Raw genomic sequence first — 23,260 nt, forward strand, 5'->3', positions numbered from 1 at the left:
TAGTGCGTTTTGGTGTTATTCAGGATAGCACCTGTGATATGTGTCTGGTTCAGCCTGAAGATCAGTCTCATCTGTTATACCAGTGCAGTTTCAGTAGACAATGTTGGCCATTGCTTGATGCCTGGTTGGGTATTGATCTGCCTGGCAATGGGATTATAGAATGGTGTAGCTCATGGAGATGTAGATCCTTAATGAAAAAGAGGATTGTCAATGCTGCCATTTTGGCCATGGTTTATCATTTGTGGATGGTACGCAATGTGTGCAGGGTGGATTGTCTTCTCCTGTTTCCTGCAGCTGTTATCAAGACTGTGCAAAATATAGTGCAGAGCAGAGGTCAAAAGTGGAAATGGACTTCTAAGTATCAATGTATGAGTTGGTCCCCTTGGATGTATAACTTTATTTTTGGTAGTTTGTAGTAGGGGTGCTATGATATGCTTCTATTGGTGAATGTACGACACTATTTTAATTATTAATATAATTTTCACATTTCACCAAAAAAAAAAAGAGAAAGACCAAAATATAATCACGCACAAAATTATGCTTTATATAAGTGATCAAATTATCTAGAAATAATAATGCTTCATTGTATAACACATGACGAAAAGATGTTTTTAGCATGTTAGAGCATCTCCAATGATAAGCTAATTGCTACTAGTTTACCTTTGCCACATTAATTTTTCAAGCTACAACAATTTCAAGCTACAATTTGCTCCAATGGTTAAACTAATTTACTAGTAACTTGATTAGACCCACTTAACACACTTCTCTATTTATTTATTCAATTTCCAAATTTCTAACATAAAATTAAAACTTTATTATTATGACCATTATTTTTCTATTGGTTACATTCTTCTTGTGGGTCCATTTAAGCTACTAGCTCCATGAAACAACTAGCTCAATTTAAGCTAGTCCATATGGAGTACTCCAATGGTTAAGCAAGTAGTTTAAAATCTTTTTTATTTGCAAGCAAATCCTTTTGGGTAACCATTGTAGATGCTCTAACTAGAAATATCGAGTGTGCGCTCCTCCTCAACGAATCAAGTCATTGTAACTTCGTTCATTTAGCTAGGAAGTGGAAACCTGTTGGGTTTGTGCCTTGATTCTGTTAGTCGCCGCTTTGAACGACTATGCTGGGGTCTTTGTATATGTTATTAGGCTAGGTTTGTTTTAGGCTTTTATTAGGTCTTTCTGTATTAGGTCTTAGAGAGTATTATATAAACTCTCTAAGCCTCTACCTAGCAGTCATGCTTATCATACCGTTTGAATCTGTAATTTGAAAACTCTTCACATATCAATAGAACTCTCTCCCTTCCGTCCTGTGGACGTAACTAACATGCCGTTAGTGAACCACGTAAATCTGTGCGTTTGTTTCTTATTGTTCTTTATTTGTTCTTTCTTGCTTCTATTATAACAAAACCCTTTTTGTAAATAAGCGTGTAGCATTTTTTCATTTTTGAACATGTCTTTCAAAGATACATGTGAAAGACATGACAATGGAATGTCTTAGATATTGTTGGGGTTTTTGGTACAAATAACATATAATGCAAAGACACGATATTTTGTTATGGGATTAACCCACAACCCAACCTTGTATTATTATTCTTCAAACACTAACAATAATACAATCTCAATCTTCCAACACTTAGCTACTCGCTAAGATTTCAATATATGCTTAACTCGGGATATTAAGCATCTACTCTTACTATTCCAACATGACTTATGACCCTTATTTATATAAGTTCCTAAGTCCTAACTTATCTAGTAACAATAAAGAGCTATTACATCCTTCAAAGCTAACTCCTAATATTTACTACTAAAAACATCTAACATACAAAGTGTAAATACTAGTAACATAAAACATAACTTTGACATAAAGACTCTAATGTTGTTACTAACATATCAATAATGTTGGGGTTACATTCCCAACAGATATAATTCATGGCAAATTGTAGTCAAGAATAAATTTTCTCATTTTTCATTGACATATAATTGGCAAACCTTTTTATTCAATGGCTGAAACATAAAGAAAACCGAATATCTAATTTCTCATTTTTTTGTTAAACTCGATGGTTATTTAATAGGACATAATATAATTTTAATGGTAATTTTGAAACCTAACCAGCTTGTCATTTACAAACTCCTTGTTTTTCGTAGTATCGTGTCAATTCATAACCTGTTTTTAGTAAATAATATTAGTGAATAAATTTGTCTGGCTATTATTCGCGGAAATAAAATAGAGCCACATAATTTGAGTTTATGAAAACCTCCATACACAAATAGTCTTTTTATTTCCATTCTCCCTTGTTAGGGAGCTATTTTTTTCAAATACTTTTGTAAAACATAAAAAAAAATCATATATCACATTCATTTATTTATTTTCTCGAAATTCCTTCTGCGATTTATTATCGTGTTATTGATTGCTAACACTTTTACCAAGGGAACAATACTCTTTTGAGATGGAGCCACCAAGAATCATTTATAGGAGGCAAAATGTTAGGATGGCAGAGATAGCAGGGGGAATGACAGGGAATTGTGCCATGGTATGGTGTTGTATTCCTTACACAGTTGTTAACATGCTAAGCTTAATTGTATATAAGGTCCCAACTAAGTTATGTCAAAAAGCGATAAAACGATATCATAAGTCAAGATTAGTGAAGATGCCTGCTAAAAAGACGGTGACATGGTCTACCAATGGATTTGAGTCGGATATTGTAGAGCTACGACCAAATCGAATCACGGTTGTGCCAGAGGGAATGGACGTGAAATTAGTTGTTGTCGGTGAAAATGAGATGGACGCTGAGCTTAGGGAACTCGAGAAAGAGATGTTTAAGAGGTTTTATGATAATGGTTTTTGGAGAGGCTCTTCACAACGAAATATAATGTGATTTGTGTTGTTAATTTTGTGATAACGTTTTTGTTGTGAAATTAAAATCAGAGAGTTTATATTTTGTGCAAATTGTTGCTTACTGTTTGGTTTGCCTTCATTCGACAAATTTTTAACTAATGATTGTTTATAATCTATTAATAGCTTACAAAAATCACATTAAGAGAAAAAAAAACCCTTAGAGGTTGATTATAATTTTAATATACATTTTTTTCAAAAAAAAATTAGGATACATAGCACCTTTACATAATATTTTCATTCATATAAAACTCCCCAGTCTCTCCTAAGACCTCTTATTCAAACCAACATCTCACAAATAGCTCCCTCGTTCTCCTTAGTCCTTACGACAACATTTGCTCGTCTTTCTTTATCCTCGTACAAGGATTTATTACGCCTTAACCAAATTAATCGTCTGACACTTCATCACGAACTCCTACCACTCCCTTACACCCATTGCCCTCTCAGCCTCTTTCACCCACTCCCTCACCCGCTCAAAACCGTTTTCAGATGATACCTTGAACCCCGATACCCCCTAAACACCCTCACCCACACACAACTTTGAATTACAAGGAGACAAGTCTCCATGGGTAAGTTCCAGCGAGGACATTCTTATCCCATCGAACTAACACGGGCAACAAGGGTCTTATTTATCGCGATCGCCTCATTACATAATTGCAAAAAAAAAAGGATATCACACGAGTCCCTCGTAATGTGTGAAACCCTTTTAGCACATTTTTCTATGCTTCGTGCGTAGTCTTTTAGTCGATTGTTTAGAACAATGTGCATAAATCGAGTTGTAGCTTATTTATCGTTTTGAGTCCGATTTGTGACGAGATGCCTGAGTTGTACTCCCTTTTACTGTAACACCCCGGTTTATGAAGGAGCCTTTAGCAAGACATTCCCTAATAAACCGGACTGTTACCATCTCGGTTTCCCGAGGTAGTGAATAACAAATTAAACTCCAAGGCAAAATTACATAATTACTTTAACTTAATTATTACAAAACCTCTTTTACGTCAAATTACAAGAACTAACATAATAAAAGTGAAAGTCTTCTAGATGATGATCTAGCTACTAAGTCTTCTGATCCAGTGTCTCACGCCCATCAAGCTCCCGTTCTATCTCTTAAACCTGTCAAGTCTGCTCGCCAATATTTGGGTCATCACAGGTGTTCACGAATACACAGGGTCAACCACGAGGTTGAGTAAGGAAAACAATGAAACAACAAAAAAAAAAATATGATATGCATGCTCCTCCGTCACCTCCATCTCCATCTCAACTCATATCTCATAAACAGTCTCATAACTCATAACCGGGAACGCCATGACCATACCGATCCCGGTAGACTATATATATATCGACCGTAGCCGATCGCCACTCGCATTTGAGGACACAGGGCAAGTCTGCAGAAACCTGGGCCTTACCACAACATCATCATCACCGCACCACATCACCACAACATCCTCCATCTCCAATGCATATGAATGCTCAAAAGAAATTAATGCAACACAATATATATATATATCATTGAACTGATAAATCATAAAATCATGCCGGTTACCCGATGTTGTGATATCATACTCAATACGATCAATTAAGTCAATCACCTTCCCGTATATGAATCATAACGTAAATCAACAACCATGAATCAAGTCAACACAATTCAACAACAACGATGATAAGTCAAGTGTATTTCCCTACCTTTTCGCAATCCAAGCACACAAGCAATCAATTATGATCCTTCACATATCCGTCACCTACATAACATAATTATGTATAATTACCATCTACTCAATCAAATAATCATGCACATAACCTAGACTCATCATAACTTAATAGGAATATCAACTTAAAGAACAAACACGATTTTTCCTAATTTTCCAGCACATGACAGACTCGGAATAAAATACATAACTAATTCCATAAAAATCAAATTGATACAAGGCCAATTGGATTGGAACCCCATGAGTCTTAGCTACAAATTATATCTAACGTGTTTTTCTCAAATTCCAAACTTATCAAGAGTTTTCAGACTGATTTCCAAAAACTGACAGAAACCGTCGCATAAAAAGTATTGATTCATAAAACGAGTTTGACAAATTATTTCTAAGTAAAACCAACGTCTAACTCATCTAAACTCTTTAAATTAAATATATGAAAAAGACCCAGCACCAATTCAATATCTAAATTATGTTTTAGAAGTAATCTTTTAGCCTCTACTGATTCGCGGACTTTTTAGATAGACGTTCACAAATAATTTCTTCAGGAAAACCCACACGGTGAAATGCTACCAATTTTCACAGGCATAAACTAGGCTTGGAATAAACATGAGTCTCTTCTTTAACTTTTTGCATCCCACGACTTTAAGACAGGTAAAACACTCAAATAACACAGACCAACGAATCTGTAAATTGCTGTAACTATTCCATTCATTTATCTCATACAATTTATAATCAAAAACCCCCAAACCAATTCTAGGGTTACGAAAATTATCCCAATACTACTATAATTATGCTAATAATTGAATAAAGAGGTAATAGGATAGTCTACTTACGAAATAGGATGAGAATAGGCTGGGAAATCGCGTCGCAATGCCTCACGCGGCTCCCTTCACACACGGCTCCCTCTTCTCTCTTTTCTCTCTTTTCTCATGGTTAAAAATGAATATGGTGATAGGGAGATTAGGGTTTGGTTAGATGGGTTATACATATAGGATAGGTGCTATTAAGACGATACGGGCCTAGCCTAGTTAGATTAATTAAAACCCGAGTCACATAATTACCCGAGTCACAAATACACTACACGACCCAGCTGGTAACTCGGCCTAATATAATATCATATTAAAATACGGGTATTACGGTCTACCCTCCTTAAAAAGAAACTTCGTCCCGAAGTTTACCCTCTCTACCAACCAACGCAAAACGAATTATGAAACGATATACAAAAGTATGTAAGGCACCCACCAAATTGAATATTAAACGCAGTATTACATTCCACCCTCCTTAAAATAAACTTCGTCCCCGAAGTTTAACCATAACAGAAACACATCATGTAACACTCCAACATAACCCACACAACGCATAACCAATATAGTCAAACTGAGAAATCACACATGAAAGTATAAAGATTTTACAATCCTACCCTCCTTAAACATGGTTACGTCCCCGTAACCTTCATTATTATAACAAAAGTTCTCAAACTATTGCTAACAACTGAAAGAGGATAAAAGATTCACAACTCACGCTCAAGTTAACTAATCCCTCATCAAGACAATCAATATACAAGCTCTCTCAAGGAAGCTACGATTCTATCTCTGACAAAGACATCGCCACGGATCGGAGCAAAAGCCACGTTGAATAACTTAAGACATTTCAATATTAATCTAAACACTCTTCATATCAATCAATACATGCAATAACATTCACAGGATCTGCTTGTCAATCTAATTTATACATTACTACTCGGGTTACAAAGATGAAGATGCTTAGGTGCTCACATATGGTTCATGTCAAATAGCATATTTTCCAAGAAATATTGGTCGAATGACGAATGACGAATGCACATTGATTGGCAAATTTTACAAGCTTATTGGTCGAGTCAGTCAAGCGAGTAAAGAGCGATATTGGAAAGTTAACATACAATACTATCATACATAAAATTTCATTCTTGGTGTTAAATATATTTAAACTGCACCCAACACCATGACATAAAAGATTAAATGTATTTTAACTACACCAATTTTACAAATATTCATTACATATCATGCTAATATCAACATACCATGTTAACACACAACTCACTTAAATCACCACATTACATTTCCCGTTTTGACATTCGTAACTAACCACAACCCACCAATTCACTACATGAACGAACAACATGACTAAATTAACCCACTATTTGTGACTCCGTTCTAGCTTCATTCCCCAGACTAGCAAATATCATGAAACCATACAACCGGATAATCGGCCGGAAATCTCATTCAATTTATACTCACACGACAAAATTTAACTTCATTTTCAAAACTTTTACTTTCATCTTTTGGACGGTGAATAACTTTCTTAACATAAATCTTATAACAGAGCCGTCCATAGAATTCATTTAACTCAAAATCAGATAAACTTAACTCAATTCCTTCAAACAATACAAGCTTATGTGTCGACTCATATTTCGTAATTTACAGGTTCATCTTATTAATTTCAGTCCTATCTTTACTAATGAACGACTATTACCTCAACATCAGGATTTTAGTCGCACTTCTTTACTCAGTTATATTCACGGCTAACACGACTACAACATTTAATCGGAGACCCCTTTTAGATAGTACACATTCCCTGGTGACGACTCGTCAAAGCATACGATTCGTACCATAATGTAAAGCAAGTAACTACAAATTAACTGTGTTCAATCAAAATTTTACCTCTTTATTACAGATCTATTTATCACAGGTTGCATGGTCACACAAAAGTATAAGTACCAACTCAATTACATGTTAAATTTTAAAACGATTTATCACGTCATAAGAACTAGACAAGAGTCTAACCATATAGTCAATATAAGAAGATTATTAGTTTAGATCGGAGGCACACTATAAAATTCCCAATTAAACTCCTTACGGAACCATCGACGTAAGCGTCATGAGTAATTAACTTAATAATGTAGAAGCCAAACAACTGAAATTACAATTGAGTATTAATAGTTATATGATTCACAATAACAACAAAATTACTTCCATATCACACATATGTTTAACATTTTAGCAACCATACCATTCAATTGTATCCATCAACTCAACATAATTCATTTTCAGCAAAATAAAAGATATCGCATAAACAACTTAAACATGTACATATACCATCATATAACTTGTAAAACATTATCTATGACAAAGATTAGTAAGGTGAACAAGTTCTCTGGTTTGCACGGTTTGAACAAATAGGCAACTCGCGGCTCAATTAAACGTAACTATAACGACTATCATTTAAACATACGCATGACATGTGAATCATCAAAGGGTTATCTCATTATAATTCGACGGTTCGAGAATATATTTCAAATATCGTAACTATATCGTAACTATATCAACTATATTTCAAATATCGTGACAATTGCAACAATCACCTTAGCATTTCATGACAATACAACTATGAACATATCCAATAAGGAACAACAACACTATTTTATTATCATATCATAAGTTTAGGTTCAACTGAAATAAATTAATGCAATGAAAGTAATAAGTATAACTATAGGCACACAGACTCACATAAAAGACATGAGAACTCAGATGACATCCTACATGTGTGAACATTTAGACATACTCATTACTACCATCCATGTGTAAACATTTAAACATAATTATTATAAATATTCACGCGAGTATATTAGAACAATCAAGTTAACATTTAACGCCACCAACTTTACCAAGATATGACAATATAGTTTTATATTTATATATATCCGACCACTATACAAATATGATGAACACACCAGAGATATTACAACATGCCAAACATATATAAAATATGCAACAACTGGACTCGTATAAAATATTTCACCCTCGATTAAGGATCAGATTAAGCTATTCAATTTCACACATACTATCATGCCAACAATGTTATAAACTAAACTTTAATTTTTAATTTTATCACTTGTTAAGATACATAACCAATGAATATGTGTGCTACTATCATCATATAAGGACACTATAATTTCACATTAATAAGGCTCATGAAATAATCGAACAACTGTATGAAAACTCAACATAGAATTCACATTTTAAAAGTTATGATTCACGTTGTAACTTCCAAAAATCACGAATAAATAACCGTTCAACGAAAACTTGAGTTATATTACTTTTATAACATACAGAGAGTTAATAATTCGTGAGAAAAAGAATGAGGTCCAAAACTCAAGAATTCAATTTTTAAAGGATTTTACAACTCAGTTGGTCCAAACAAGTATGTGACAGCAATTGGTCCGAAACTTGGGTCAGTTTGCAAAACTTACCATTTAATATAGAGACATCAAGAATTTTCGTGGCTTATCAATTTGAAAACATATGCGAATCTTCTGATCGATGGAGTTGGAATTATGCAAAAATTATTAATACAATTTAAATGAGGATTTTTACAAAATCGTTGGTCAAAACATCACTGCACAGGAACTTCCTGACCACAGTCCACTAAAATATTTATTACTCCTAATCCGTATATCCTATAAGCATGAATCCAACGCCAAATGAACACTAACTCCCGAGGCTATCTCCCATAAACTTTTCATCCATAGGCAATAAACAAAAAAGAAATGGCAGTAAGGTCAATTAAAGAGTAAAATCAAACAAAACGAGTTTCAGCACTAGGTCATTCTTTACTATGTTACAAGCTCTTATGAACATACTATGCATACTAACTCATCCCAACTTAAATCTCATACTATGTACTTACGTAGACATCTATCCCATAGAATCCCTTCGCATCTCGATCTACTCCTTACATCTAAATCACGATTGCTATGACTAGAAACATGCAATTCAATAGTGTTTCTAATTACTATCACAATACTATACTAGCATGGCTTCGGGATCACATAACCGCATATCATTAGACATAATAGCACTATCAACACGTCATTCAACATCCATCCAGATAAATATCATCAATTCGCAATTATTTCTACGCTCACGATTACCACAATCCAACACTTCATTGATTATCAACCTGAACACGAAAATTTATTTCTCATCTCCACAACATCATATGATCACGTCATCATTCATACAAAATACTTACCGTAACGTTGTCCTGCAGCATGGTTAGAATATATAGGTCTCAAGGTGTACATCCACTCGATTATATCCAAGGTTTTCCTTCTAACTACCCCATTCACTCAATTTATCTCGGGTTACATGGTTCAAAACTGAGAGGGCAAAAGAGCACGCATTAAGGGCGCCTTCTTAACCGCACCGTGAGCTCCTAACGAGTTTATTCCTGTGGGTTCATTTTATTTAGACACATCCTATGTTCATTGGGTTCATTGGTTTAGGCCTGAGGATCGTTCGCTCTGATACCACTTTGTAACACCCCGGTTTATGAAGGAGCCTTTAGCAAGACATTCCCTAATAAACCGGACTGTTACCATCTCGGTTTCCCGAGGTAGTGAATAACAAATTAAACTCCAAGGCAAAATTACATAATTACTTTAACTTAATTATTACAAAACCTCTTTTACGTCAAATTACAAGAACTAACATAATAAAAGTGAAAGTCTTCTAGATGATGATCTAGCTACTAAGTCTTCTGATCCAGTGTCTCACGCCCATCAAGCTCCCGTTCTATCTCTTAAACCTGTCAAGTCTGCTCGCCAATATTTGGGTCATCACAGGTGTTCACGAATACACAGGGTCAACCACGAGGTTGAGTAGGGAAAACAATGAAACAACAAAAAAAAATATGATATGCATGCTCCTCCGTCACCTCCATCTCCATCTCAACTCATATCTCATAACCAGTCTCATAACTCATAACCCGGAACGCCCAGCCATACCGATCCCCGGTAGACTATATATATATCGACCGTAGCCGATCCGCACTTTCTTGTTGAGGACACCAGGGCAAGTCCTGCAGAACCCGCCTGGGCCTTACCACAACATCATCATCACCACACCACATCACCACAACATCCTCCATCTCCAATGCATATGAATGCTCAAAAGAAATTAATGCAACACAATATATATATATATCATTGAACTGATAAATCATAAAATCATGCCGGTTACCCGATGTTGTGATATCATACTCAATACGATCAATTAAGTCAATCACCTTCCCATATATGAATCATAACGTAAATCAACAACCATGAATCAAGTCAACACAATTCAACAACAACGATGATAAGTCAAGTGTATTTCCCTACCTTTTCGCAATCCAAGCACACAAGCAATCAATTATGATCCTTCACATATCCGTCGCCTACATAACATAATTATGTATAATTACCATCTACTCAATCAAATAATCATGCACATAACCTAGACTCATCATAACTTAATAGGAATATCAACTTAAAGAACAAACACGATTTTTCCTGATTTTCCAGCACATGACAGACTCGGAATAAAATACATAACTAATTCCAGAAAAATCAAATTGATACAAGGCCAATTGGATTGGAACCCCATGAGTCTTATATACAAATTATATCTAACGTGTTTTTCTCAAATTCCAAACTTATCAAGAGTTTTCAGACTGATTTCCAAAAACTGACAGAAACCGTCGCATAAAAAGTATTGATTCATAAAACGAGTTTGACAAATGATTTCTAAGTAAAACCAACGTCTAACTCATCTAAACTCTTTAAATTAAATATTTGAAAAAGACCCAGCACCAATTCAATATCTAAATTATGTTTTAGAAGTAATCTTTCAGCCTCTACTGATTCGCGGACTTTTTAGATAGACGTTCACAAATAATTTCTTCAGGAAAAACCACACGGTGAAATGCTACCAATTTTCACAGGCATAAACTAGGCTTGGAATAAACATGAGTCTCTTCTTTAACTTTTTTCATCCCACGACTTTAAGACAGGTAAAACACTCAAATAACACAGACCAACGAATCTGTAAATTGCTGTAACTATTCCATTCATTTATCTCATACAATTTATAATCAAAAACCCCCAAACCAATTCTAGGGTTACGAAAATTATCCCAATACTACTATAATTATGCTAATAATTGAATAAAGAGGTAATAGGATAGTCTACTTACGAAATAGGATGAGAATAGGCTGAGAAATCGCGTCGCAATGCCTCACGCGGCTCCCTTCACACACGGCTCCCTCTTCTCTCTTTTCTCTCTTTTCTCATGGTTAAAAATGAATATGGTGATAGGGAGATTAGGGTTTGGTTAGATGGGTTATACATATAGGATAGGTGCTATTAAGACGATACGGGCCTAGCCTAGTTAGATTAATTAAAACCCGAGTCACATAATTACCCGAGTCACAAATACACTACACGACCCAGCTGGTAACTCGGCCTAATATAATATCATATTAAAATACCGGGTATTACATTTACATTTTTTATTTCCCTCTTTCTATTCTTTCTATTGTTTTCTAATCAAATTCACATGCTAAAATCATTTTGACCAAAAGTTTAATTGCATTAAAACAATTAGAAACCAAAATCACATGCTAGGGTTGAAACAACGATTGCATTACAGCATATTCGTACTAGCTACGCTTTTCAGCTTGAACAACCAATAATTGACTTAGTAGAGACCGCTAAATGTGTGGGCGAGGTTAGGTGTTCGATTAAAGGGCTTCTTAACACATACCTTCACCCCTTACTCAAGATCTATGGTTTCCGGATATGATATTCCTAAAGGTTGTGAGAGTTATTCAATTTCGAGTGATTAGGGACAAGTTTTTTAAGCTTTAATCATTCTAATCAAAACTGCTTTATACTTTTTTGGTTAAAATGTAAGTAGACTCCAATGGTTCCAAATTACTATAAAATTTGGTGGTGACGCAATTTTGTGTTAGTCCGATTCGGAACCTTACCTCGAGTCAAAAAGCACTCAAAATTCGTGAGAACCAAATTTAATGACACTTTTTATGTGATGGGTATCGTATCAAACCGCCGAAAATAAAGAAAATGTGACGGGAAAGTGTGACGGCTAACCTGTGCACTTTTTTTACTATGTGAAAAAATAATTACGACCGCTCTCCTTATTCATAACCCCAAAATCGATTTAACTCAAGCTGCAACCCCTGATCGATTTACTCCTCCACCTTCACTTCACTTGGCCAGCATTACCCTCCACTATCGCTGCTACCTCCGACAAACACCACCCTCCACTCCTCAAAGAGAAGGCACTGGATTGTGTCGTGCCGGTTTGGGTCCCGACATGTCGTGTCCCTAGCCACAATTTTGACCCGGACCAGGTACGTTCAATCGTGCTTTCGGGCTGTGCCGGCCCGCTTTTCCCACCCCCACCATGGCCCGCGCTCTTGGCCCCGACAAGGTCGAGCTGGGCTAGTGTCGCCCGTCGTATTTCTGGTACTTTTAATGGTTTTTTAATTATTTACACCTAAAATCGTCATGCTTGGCCCATCGTGCCTCGTGGCAGTGTTTGACGTCGCGACACGCCTCTTACCCGGTCATGCCGGATCGGGCGACCTCGTTTTCTTCACCGTATAGTGCCGTGTCCATGCCAGACTCGTGCCGCCCGCCTTGGTCCGACCCGAAATGCCAACTATAACTCTCCCTTCTTTCCTTGTTCTCTTCTTCTTATTTTTCTTCTTTTATGATCACCATTGTTGAGCCGCCATCATCGCCTACCACCCCCTCGGATGCCTACCCTCCTTCCCTCTTTTCCTATTCCTCTTTTCCTCGTATTTTTTAATTAGGTAACTCTCATCCTTTTATTCTTTTTTTCGGAACTTTCCAATGGTGCCCACGTACTTTGTCACTTTGTCCATATAGTGCCCATTTTTTTAAGAATATGCCTGAGTTATAACAACAAAAGTACCTAAAAAGTGGGGTACCATTATAATAACTTGACCCGCCACTGTTGTAACACAACCTTAATAAGATGGGGTGCGTATACCTATGGGCCCATTATTTGTCCTCATTTAATCCCAAGAGTACAAGGCCTTGTTACAAAGTGATGGGTGAAATCTTTTTATAAACATATCACAAGCCTCTTATTTTTCTGATGTGGGACAACTTAATCTCATAACCTCATAGGTGTTAACCATGGACAAAGTGACAAACTATAGGGGAACCGTGAAAAATTTCCATTCTTTTTTAATTAGGTAAATCCATATGAATTTGCAGTTTCTTGAAACTCTCTGTTGATGTTTAATATTTGTGGCTTGGCACTGTCTTGTTGAATTACTATGTTGATGTTGATGTTTGTTGCCCACTATTCATGCATGGCAGGAATCACTTTTATAATTAAGCATTCTTTGATGACTCTTGTGGCTATACTTTCAATAACTTTTGTTTCTATAATACCTCTTGCTCTGTTTTTTATAGCTCTTTAAACTTGTACTTCTTTTATAAATGAGATTATGTCTATTTTCCCATAAAATAACCATTCCCCATCTTCCTCATACCTAGGTCGTGCAACTGCTGCCGTAAAGGTTTTTGTGATAAAATGCTTGCTTTTGCATGTCTATGTGGGTTTTCTTCTTCATAAAGAATACTCTTTGTGATTTTCTGGTCATATAGAACTATTCTCATCAGTATGCACATACATAGTTGTACATGCATTCATATATTGGATTTATGAGCAAGCTTTCTGGCATTTTTTTATAGAAAAAACATTACTCTGGCTTTCATGTCTTCGGTTGTTATTAGTGGTTTAATCGAGTTTGAGTGAGCTCTTATCTTTCCCCTTTTTACTCATATTTGAATGTTACGCTCGGAGCACTCAAAACTTGCCTGGTAAAAACATGTTCATTCTCTTATTAGGGGTAGTTTCATTCACATTACTCAAGTTGATAACATTGTTGGTAAGCTTCCCTTTGAACTTTCGCTTCATTTGTGTAATTTTCTCTTGTATGCCAATATGCACCACCTTTCAAATTCTGGTAATTATCTGCCTAATTACCCCATACTAATTTGCTATATCGCCCATTAACCCGTGTTCGCGTTTACCTCCTAATTGAGGTACATGGTGTGTGAAATTCTTTGTGTCACGGTGAGCCGCCCTTGTCTGATTTCGCGACAAGAATGCAAGCTTGAGCATCAAGCACTAGTGAGAGATCGCTCACTAATGCTTTATTAGCGGTCTCGATTTGTGTGTGTCGGGATCCTAGTCTCGATCGTCAACGGTCGACAAACACATGTTCGTTTGTAAGATTGAAGGCAAAAGTTTGTATAAATGCAAGCGACAAGTAACTGAGAAAGCTTTTGGTGGGAAATCGAGTGATTGACTAGTATCTTCCATAGAGGGAAGTTTGATTGTATAAGTCCTGCAGTAGCAAGAAACATTGAAAATCTAGAATAGCGATACATTTTCTAAATACCTAAAAAAGCATCTTAAACTAAAAGGCTAACTCCAAGATTCGACACGCATGGAATAATAAATAAAAATGAAAATACATAAGTGCATACATGAAATTTAAAGGGTTGAAGTGAACAGACCACACGCACATATTTTCTGAATTTAGCGGGTCCTTACACTTTATTTCTCTTCATCAGTCTACCTTGACTCGAGCATGACAATCTGCTCAGGCACAAAGTCCACCCAAGGCGATGGTTGTATACGATTTCTCACTGGAAATATCATGTGTGGTGGAATAGTTTTTGAAGTTTCATGTTTTTCATTATTGGGAGGAGATTCATTCAAACTAAATGTAGAAGGAGGTTCATTTAAATTAATTAAATTTAACCATGCCTCTAAGTTTTTTTTATGTAAATTCTGGTGATGTAAATTTATGTTAGCATTGAATGTTTACCGTAAGAATGTGTGCACTATACTTGTGTTTTTTTTTGTAAGCATTGAATACAATTTCTCCTTTTATAACAGACATTAATAGAATTTTCTTGACTTAGCATTAAGTTACGTATTTTCCTTTTGTTGAAAAAAATTTGAAGGTAAAAATATTCCCCTCCCTTTTGGAAAAAAAATTAGGGTACTTTTTGGAGCTAAAAATATTTTCCTCCCATTTGGAAAAAAAATTGGGGCAATTTTTGGAGCCCAAAAAGTCCATTAGACCACCAGCATCCACCGTCGTTTTACCAAAAACTGATGGAAAAACAAGAACTTGATAAAGATTTATGTTCCACTTAATCCCCCTTTCATGGCCACATATCATTCCGGCTAAGGAATGATAAAGATTTCTCCTCTTACGTGAAGCCAATCTTCATTTCATCTAGAAAAAGCTATCTTTTCTCAACAATATCATCTACATTGAAGAGGAAGTCTTCTTCCTCTTTTATTTCTTTAAATTTTTTTCATTTGGCCACCTTGTTTTCTCTTTCCTCTACCCCAGTTCCCAATTTCTTCATCATTTTCCTCTATTTTTTTCACATCAAAGAGGATGCTCCTTTCTTCTGTTTTCCTCATTTTAAGTGGACTCTACTACCATTTTCACTCTATACGGCACATGAGTCAAGACAAGGATGTAACACCCCAAGAGATTAAAAGGAACTTTGTCCCACATCGGGAAAATAAGGAGCTTATGATATGTTTATAAAGGATTCCACCCACCACTTAGTAACAAGGCCTTGTGCTTTTGGGCTTAAGTGAGTACAAATAACGGCCCAAAGGTACACATCCCATCTTGTTGGAGTTGTATTGCGACGGTGGTGGGTCGGGTTGTTATAAATGGTATCAGAGCAACCCTGCGATAGTGTGGTGAGCATGTGATCAGGAGTACTCGGGTCACCCACCTAGTAGGAGAGGATTCTGGGCTTGGCAGCGGCGAAGTTTAAGGCACAACGAGGACGTTGTGTTCTTTATGTGGGGGATTTTTAACACCCAAAGAGATTGAGGACGTTGTATTCTTTATGTGGGGGAGTTTTAACACCCAAAGAGATTGAGAGGAACTTTATCCCACATCGGAAAAATAAGGAGCTTATGATATGTTTATAAATGATTCCACCACCACTTAGTAACAAGGCCTTTTACTTTTGAGCTTAAGTGAGGACAAATAATAGTCCAAAGGTACACATCCCATCTTATTGGGGTTGTGTTACGACGGTGGTGGGTCGAGTTTTTATAAAGGACATCCTCCATAAACAGAGAATGTCTTCCTCTTCCTCTTTAAAGAGGATGCAAGGAAGATATTGCGACATTAAGAGCATGTACAAGAGAGAGGATTGCCTCTGCTCAACAAAAGTATTTGAAGGAAATGCTAAGTAAGTTTGGGTTGGCTAATGCTACACCAATGGTTTCTAAACACAACCTTGACAAAGACGAAAATGGTAAGAGTGTTAGTGAAAATATGTATCGAGGTATGATCGATTCATTACTTTATTTAACCGCTAGTCGACCCGACGTACAATTTAGTGTATGTGTGTGTGTGTGTGTATGTGCCCGTTTCCAATCAAATCCTAAGAAATCACATTTCAAATCTGTCAAGCGGATTTTTAGGTATTTGATTGGAACACAAGGTCTATATCTTTGGTATCCATCTCACTATGAACTTCATCTTGTAGGATTTTCCGATGCGGATTATGCGGGTAGCTCGTTGGATAGGAAAAGCACTTCGGGTATTGCTACATTCACGGGACCGTGTCTCATTTTATGGGCTTCAAATAAGCAAAATACCGTTGCTCTATCCACGGCGGAAAGTGAGTATGTGAGTGCGGCTCTTTGTTGCACACAAATTCTTACGACAACAATCGCATTACTATGGTATTATCTTCGACTCCACTCCTATTTTTTTGCGATAATACTAGTGCAATTAATATCTCAAAGAATCCAATACAACATTCACGAACTAAACATATTGACATAAGACATCATTTTTTACGTGATCAAGTTAAAAAAGGGAATATTTGTCTTAACTTTTGTAGAACGAAAAATCAAATAGCCGACATTTTTACAAAACCGCTTGAAAGAGAACAATTCGTAAAACTTCGGTTGGAAATTGGTTTATTGGATGATATGTAACTCATATTATTTTACTTTCCTAAATGATTGATTAAAGATGAAGACATACATGTGGTTACCCTAGTTGATTATTAATTTACTACATGTAAAAGTATGGTTTCGAAAAATATGAACAATTATCCTTGCATTTGAGTTGTTTTTGCATTAAGCCACCCAACCCACATTCTAAAATCAAACCTCTCCACTTTCATCATGTCACTAAAACCATACAAATCAACACTTCACAAATTCCTCCAAAACCCCCATCTAATCGAAACTTAAATGTCTTCAAGATTCTTATGACCCAATGAAAAGATCAAAGAAATAAATGACTTCATCCACCAAATCCGCTGCCATACTTGAAAAGTTGGGAATCACATTTGTTGAAGCACCAATTTCCCTAAGAAACCAAAGATTATATCTCCTTCCAAATCTGATGTCACAATCCATGCCACTGTAACGTGAAAGAAAATCACTGCTATAACTGAGGAAGATGACCAGAATATTGGGGTTGAAAATGAAGATTAAATCCATGAAGGTGTTGGTGATTTTAATGAAGATGATATGTTCAACAATAGTCTTGGCCCATTGTTCTTATCACATGAAACAAATGAGAAAATCGTCAAAAACATTGGCGATAACTTGAAGAAAACAAAGATGACAAGCCCATTCTTATATCAAGCTTGTTCCAAACAAAAAAAAAATCAGGTTCGAGGTAAAAAAAATAAAAAAAATCTGCTGAAGGAAAAAGATCTCTGCCACAGTCAAGGTGAATGTTGCATCTGGTACTTTATCAATTGACTAGTGATACAATGAAGTCTCATAATGAACTTGAAAAATTTTGAACTTTCAATGAAGAATTCTTGGAGCATATGCAAACATTTGAGGGGGAAAGTCACGAGGATATTGATGATTACTGATTAATCCCATTTCTAACCCACTTATCCATTACTCTAACCCATTATCCATAATCTTAACCCTTTTGGCTTAATGTTCTTCAAACTCTTTTGCAAACCGTACTTATTTTATTTGTTGAACCTAGCCTTATTGTTAAAGTAATGTCAAATTGTGTCCGTCACTATGTTTGTCCTTCCTTGATAATGTCAAGAGGGGGAAGTAATATAATTATGTTTTATGTGTGACCCTTTAACTCTTAGACTTGTGTTCACTGTAATATGTTTTGCTACCATGATTATATGTTTTACTTAGGCTAAGTAATTTGACCCTTTAAATCATTGATCATGTTTTATATGTTTTATGTTGAATGTTTAAAGACCGACTAATCATGGGCTAGGGGGGAACATCACACATTTTAAACCTTGCACTACTACAAATATAGGCAACTACAACGACCCTTTAACAACGGTTATTCACGAAAATCATCAAAACACGTTGTAGAATTGATGCCGCGAATTTTACCAAACTTAATTACAACGGTTCTGTGTTGGTAACCGTTGTTATTGGTTTTAACAACGGGTCATACTTTCAAAACCGTTGTTAATATAAAAACTAATAACAACGGTTAAATTTTAACCGTTGTTAATAATTTGGCGCAAAATTAGTGAAAAGTAATTACAATGGTGTGTTTAGAACCCGTTGTTAATACCTTTTAACAACGGTTGTAGACTCAATAACCGTTGTTATTAATGTTATGAAAATCTTAAAAACAACAGATTGCTTTATTCTGCTATACGCTACAAAACACAAACACAAGCTAATACTGCTACTATATCATCCTCCATTCCTCCCCGATCGTCTCTCTGTCTTCATCTCCGTCCTTTGTTGTCACCGTCTTCTCTCCTCATCGTGTTTTTCAATCAGGTATATATATGTTTCTTAGCAACGCTTATAGATATAGGATTTTTTAGGTTATTATCTAATTTGTTGATAATTTAGCTTAATTGCTTTCCTGGTGAATTTCGTTTATTTGTTTGCTTATTATTGTATTTTCTGAATTAGTTGCCTATTATTACGAATGTAGAATAATGACTCGAACTTGGATGATTGATGCAAATATGAGTGACCGCACTTACAAGGATGGTTTAGCTGAATTTTATGAATTCGTTTCGAACAATTTGAAAGGTTCTTCTAGTATTGCATGTCCTTGTGAAAGATGTGGTAATATTAGCTATATGGCTTTTCCGGACGTTAAAATACACCTAGAAAAGTGGAGATTTAGACGATCCTATACACGTTGGATTTTTCATGGGGAATCGTTAGAGGAAGAGAATAACTCTGAAGAAGATGATGTTGAGGTATACGAAAGGCTAACTGATGATCCTGAGTTTGCCGAGTTTTTTGAGTTGGAAGAGTTGGAAGTAGAGAAGTTGAATGTTGGGTCTATAGATAATGAAGAGAATGATGATGAGTCGATTGCTTTTGAAGATGTAGGTGATGACACTAGTAATTGGGATGACCTTAACAACATGTATGAGAAGTTGTGTGAGTCGAAGCACCTCTCGTATCCTGGTTGTAAGTTCACAAAAATGTAGAAATTTGTGGTGAAGTTGTATAATATCAAGGGGGCAAATGGGGTGAGTGACACGTGTTTCACTAGTTTTTAGCCTTGATAAAGGAGTTGCTTTTTACGATGGTAATGTTCTACCCTGTTAAGACATATGAGGCGAAAAAACTAATAAGAGGAGTGGGTATGAAATATGAGAAAATACATGCATGTCCAAATGATTGCATATTGTATCGGAAATTATATCAAAACTTAACCAATTGCCCTAAATGTTTGGAGTGGCGTTATAAGGATAAGGAAGGGATCCCGGCTAAGGTGTTGTGGTATTTTCCATTGATACCAAGAGTCATAAGGATTTATGCGAATCCCGATGATTCAAAAATGTTAACTTGGCATGAAACAGGAAGAATAAATGATGGAAAGCTAAGACACCCGGCAGATGGTATGCAATGGAAATCGTTCGACGCTAAGTATCCCGAGTTCGGCAATGAACCTAGAAACTTACGTCTAGCACGTCCATCGATGGAATGAACCCACACGGAAACATGAGTAGCCAACATAGTACTTGGCCAGTAGTGTTGGCTATTTATAACTTACCTCCATATGTGTGCATGAAAAGAAAGTATTTGATGTTGTCGTTGTTAATTTCCGGCCCTAAACAACCTGAAAATGATATAGATGTATATTTGAAACCTCTTCTAGATGATTTGCGATTGTTATGGGATAGTGGGATAGAAGTATTTGATGCATATAAGAACGAAACTTTCAATTTGAGAGCGATGTTATTGTGTACAATAACTGACTATCCGGCTTATGGCGACCTTTCTGGGCACACAGTTCATGGGAAAGAGGCTTGTCCATTGTGTGGGGAGGATATCGAGTCTGAATACTTGAAATCTTCTCGTAAGTATGTGTATATGGGAAATAGGAGGTTCTTGTATCATGACCATTGTTATCGCAAGATGCAGAAAGCATTCAATGGAAGACAAGAACTTCGTCAACCTCCTAGAATTTTGAGTGGGCATGAAGTTTATTAGAAAGTAAAGCATATTGAGATAGATTATGGGAAGAAGAGCGGCTCTAAATTATCTACTCGTGGATATAAGAAAAGATCCATATTTTTTGATAAACTTCCATATTGGCTTGACCTGGAGGTCAGGCATTGCCTCGATTTCATGCACATTGAGAAAAATGTCTGTGATAATATTATCAATACCCTTCTGAATGTTCCTGGTAAAACAAAGGATAACGCCGCAGCTTGAATGGAATGAGAAAAAAGAGTTGGCACCACAGAAGAGAGGTAATCGTACATTTTTACCGCCAGCAGCTTATACCCTTTCACGGAATGAGAAAAAAGAGTTATGTGCATGCTTGAATGGAATTAAAGTGCCACATGGTTATTCGTCGAACATCAAAAGCCTAGTGTCGATGCAAGACCTAAAACTCACCGGGTTAAAGTCACATGATTGTCACACTTTGATGCAACAATTACTACCTGTGGCTATTCGTTCCATTTTACCTGAAAAGGTAAGATATGCTATAACTAGATTCTGTCTCTTCTTCCAGTCCATATGCGAGAAAGTCATCGATCCCGATGACGCGGATTCATTGCATGACCTCGTTGTAACCTCTCTTTGTCAGTTGGAAATGTATTTTCCACCCTCTTTCTTCACTATCATGATTCAACTGACCATTCACTTGGTTAGGGAGATTTTGTACCTTGGACCCGTGTACTTGAGATACCAGTATCCTTTCGAAAGATTGATGAAAGTCTACAAGGACTATACATCTAATCGGTATCGTCCGGAAGGTTGTATTGCTGAACGCGCTATTTTAGACGAAGCTCTTTCATATTGTTACGCTCATCTCTCTCCCCTGAGGAGTTGATTGGCGTTCTAAAAATCGTCATAGTTTGGATGACCGAAAAAGGTATTAGGGGCCGGGTTGAAAAAAATTGTGACACGTGAAATGTTGCATTTAGCACACACGTATGTGCTAAACAACGAAGATGAGGTGCAACCTTATATTCAACAACACAAAGATGAGCTCAAATACGATCACCCAAACAAGACCGAGAAGTGGATTGCGAACGAGTATACGAAGACGTTTGCAGAGTGGTTTAGGAATATTGTCTTGGAGTGTACGGATCAAACTGGTGATGACATCTCTCCTAAGTTACCACGTCTTGGTTTAGGTCCAAATGCCAGGGTCACCTTTTACAACAATTTTGCCATTAATGGATATACTTTTTACACCCGCGAGCAAGATGAGTTGAGCACAATGCAAAATAGTGGTGTGAGTTCTGAATTTGAGGCAATGCACTTTGCTACTTCAAAAGATAAAAAGCCTATTTGGGGAAAATGCCTTTATTATGGTGTTATTCAAGAAATATTGGTACTAGATTACATTGATTTCACAATGCCTTTGTTTCGATGTAACTGGGTTGATAACAACATCCATTGTGTCCGAAAGGATAAGATGGGATTTACGTTGGTCAATCTGGGTAAGGTTGGCAATAATAAGGATGATCCTTTCATAATGGCATTCCAAGCTAAACAAGTGTTCTATGTCACCGATCCTATGGATAAAAAGTGGTCTGTTGTACTGTCTATAAGGAGTAGAAGGAGTAGTCCATCCGATAATGGTGATGATGATCAGGATGTCGTTTTTGAGGGAATGGATCACTCTACCACTGTATCTTATTTCGACGATGTTGACACTGATCATGAGGACACTGAAAGCATCTATATGCGTGATGACCATGGTGAAGGTATTTAGGTTAACGAATAAACTATGACATCCAAGAAACGTCCCCGATCCTGAGATAGTTCATCAGGACACAGTGATATGGACGACCAACATTTTGAGTCATTTTCAGACCAATAATTTGATGGTTTAATTTATTGGTAAATCAATAATAGTCATTGTTAAATAAAAATTCCCAAATTTCTTGTAGCTTAGATATCTTTGGTGTTGGTGTTGAAATTCTTGAATAATGTTGATCTTATTATTAGATGTGGATTTGGTGTTGAAATTCTTTGAATAATGTTGCAAAGATATGGTGCTTCGCCGTAAAGTATGTATTGTTACAGTTTGGACTGTAATGGAATTACATTAATTTTTTTAAAAAAAGAGGTTCAACAATAACAACGGTTATATTTAAATTACCCGTTGTTAATACTTTCAACAACGGTTATAGTTACATTACCCGTTGTTATTACAATCAACAACGGTTATTGTTACATTACCCGTTGTTATTACTTTCAAAAACGGGTGTAGTACCCCTACCCGTTGT

Source organism: Silene latifolia, chromosome 5 (assembly GCF_048544455.1).
Source record: "Silene latifolia isolate original U9 population chromosome 5, ASM4854445v1, whole genome shotgun sequence".
NCBI lineage: Eukaryota > Viridiplantae > Streptophyta > Magnoliopsida > Caryophyllales > Caryophyllaceae > Silene > Silene latifolia.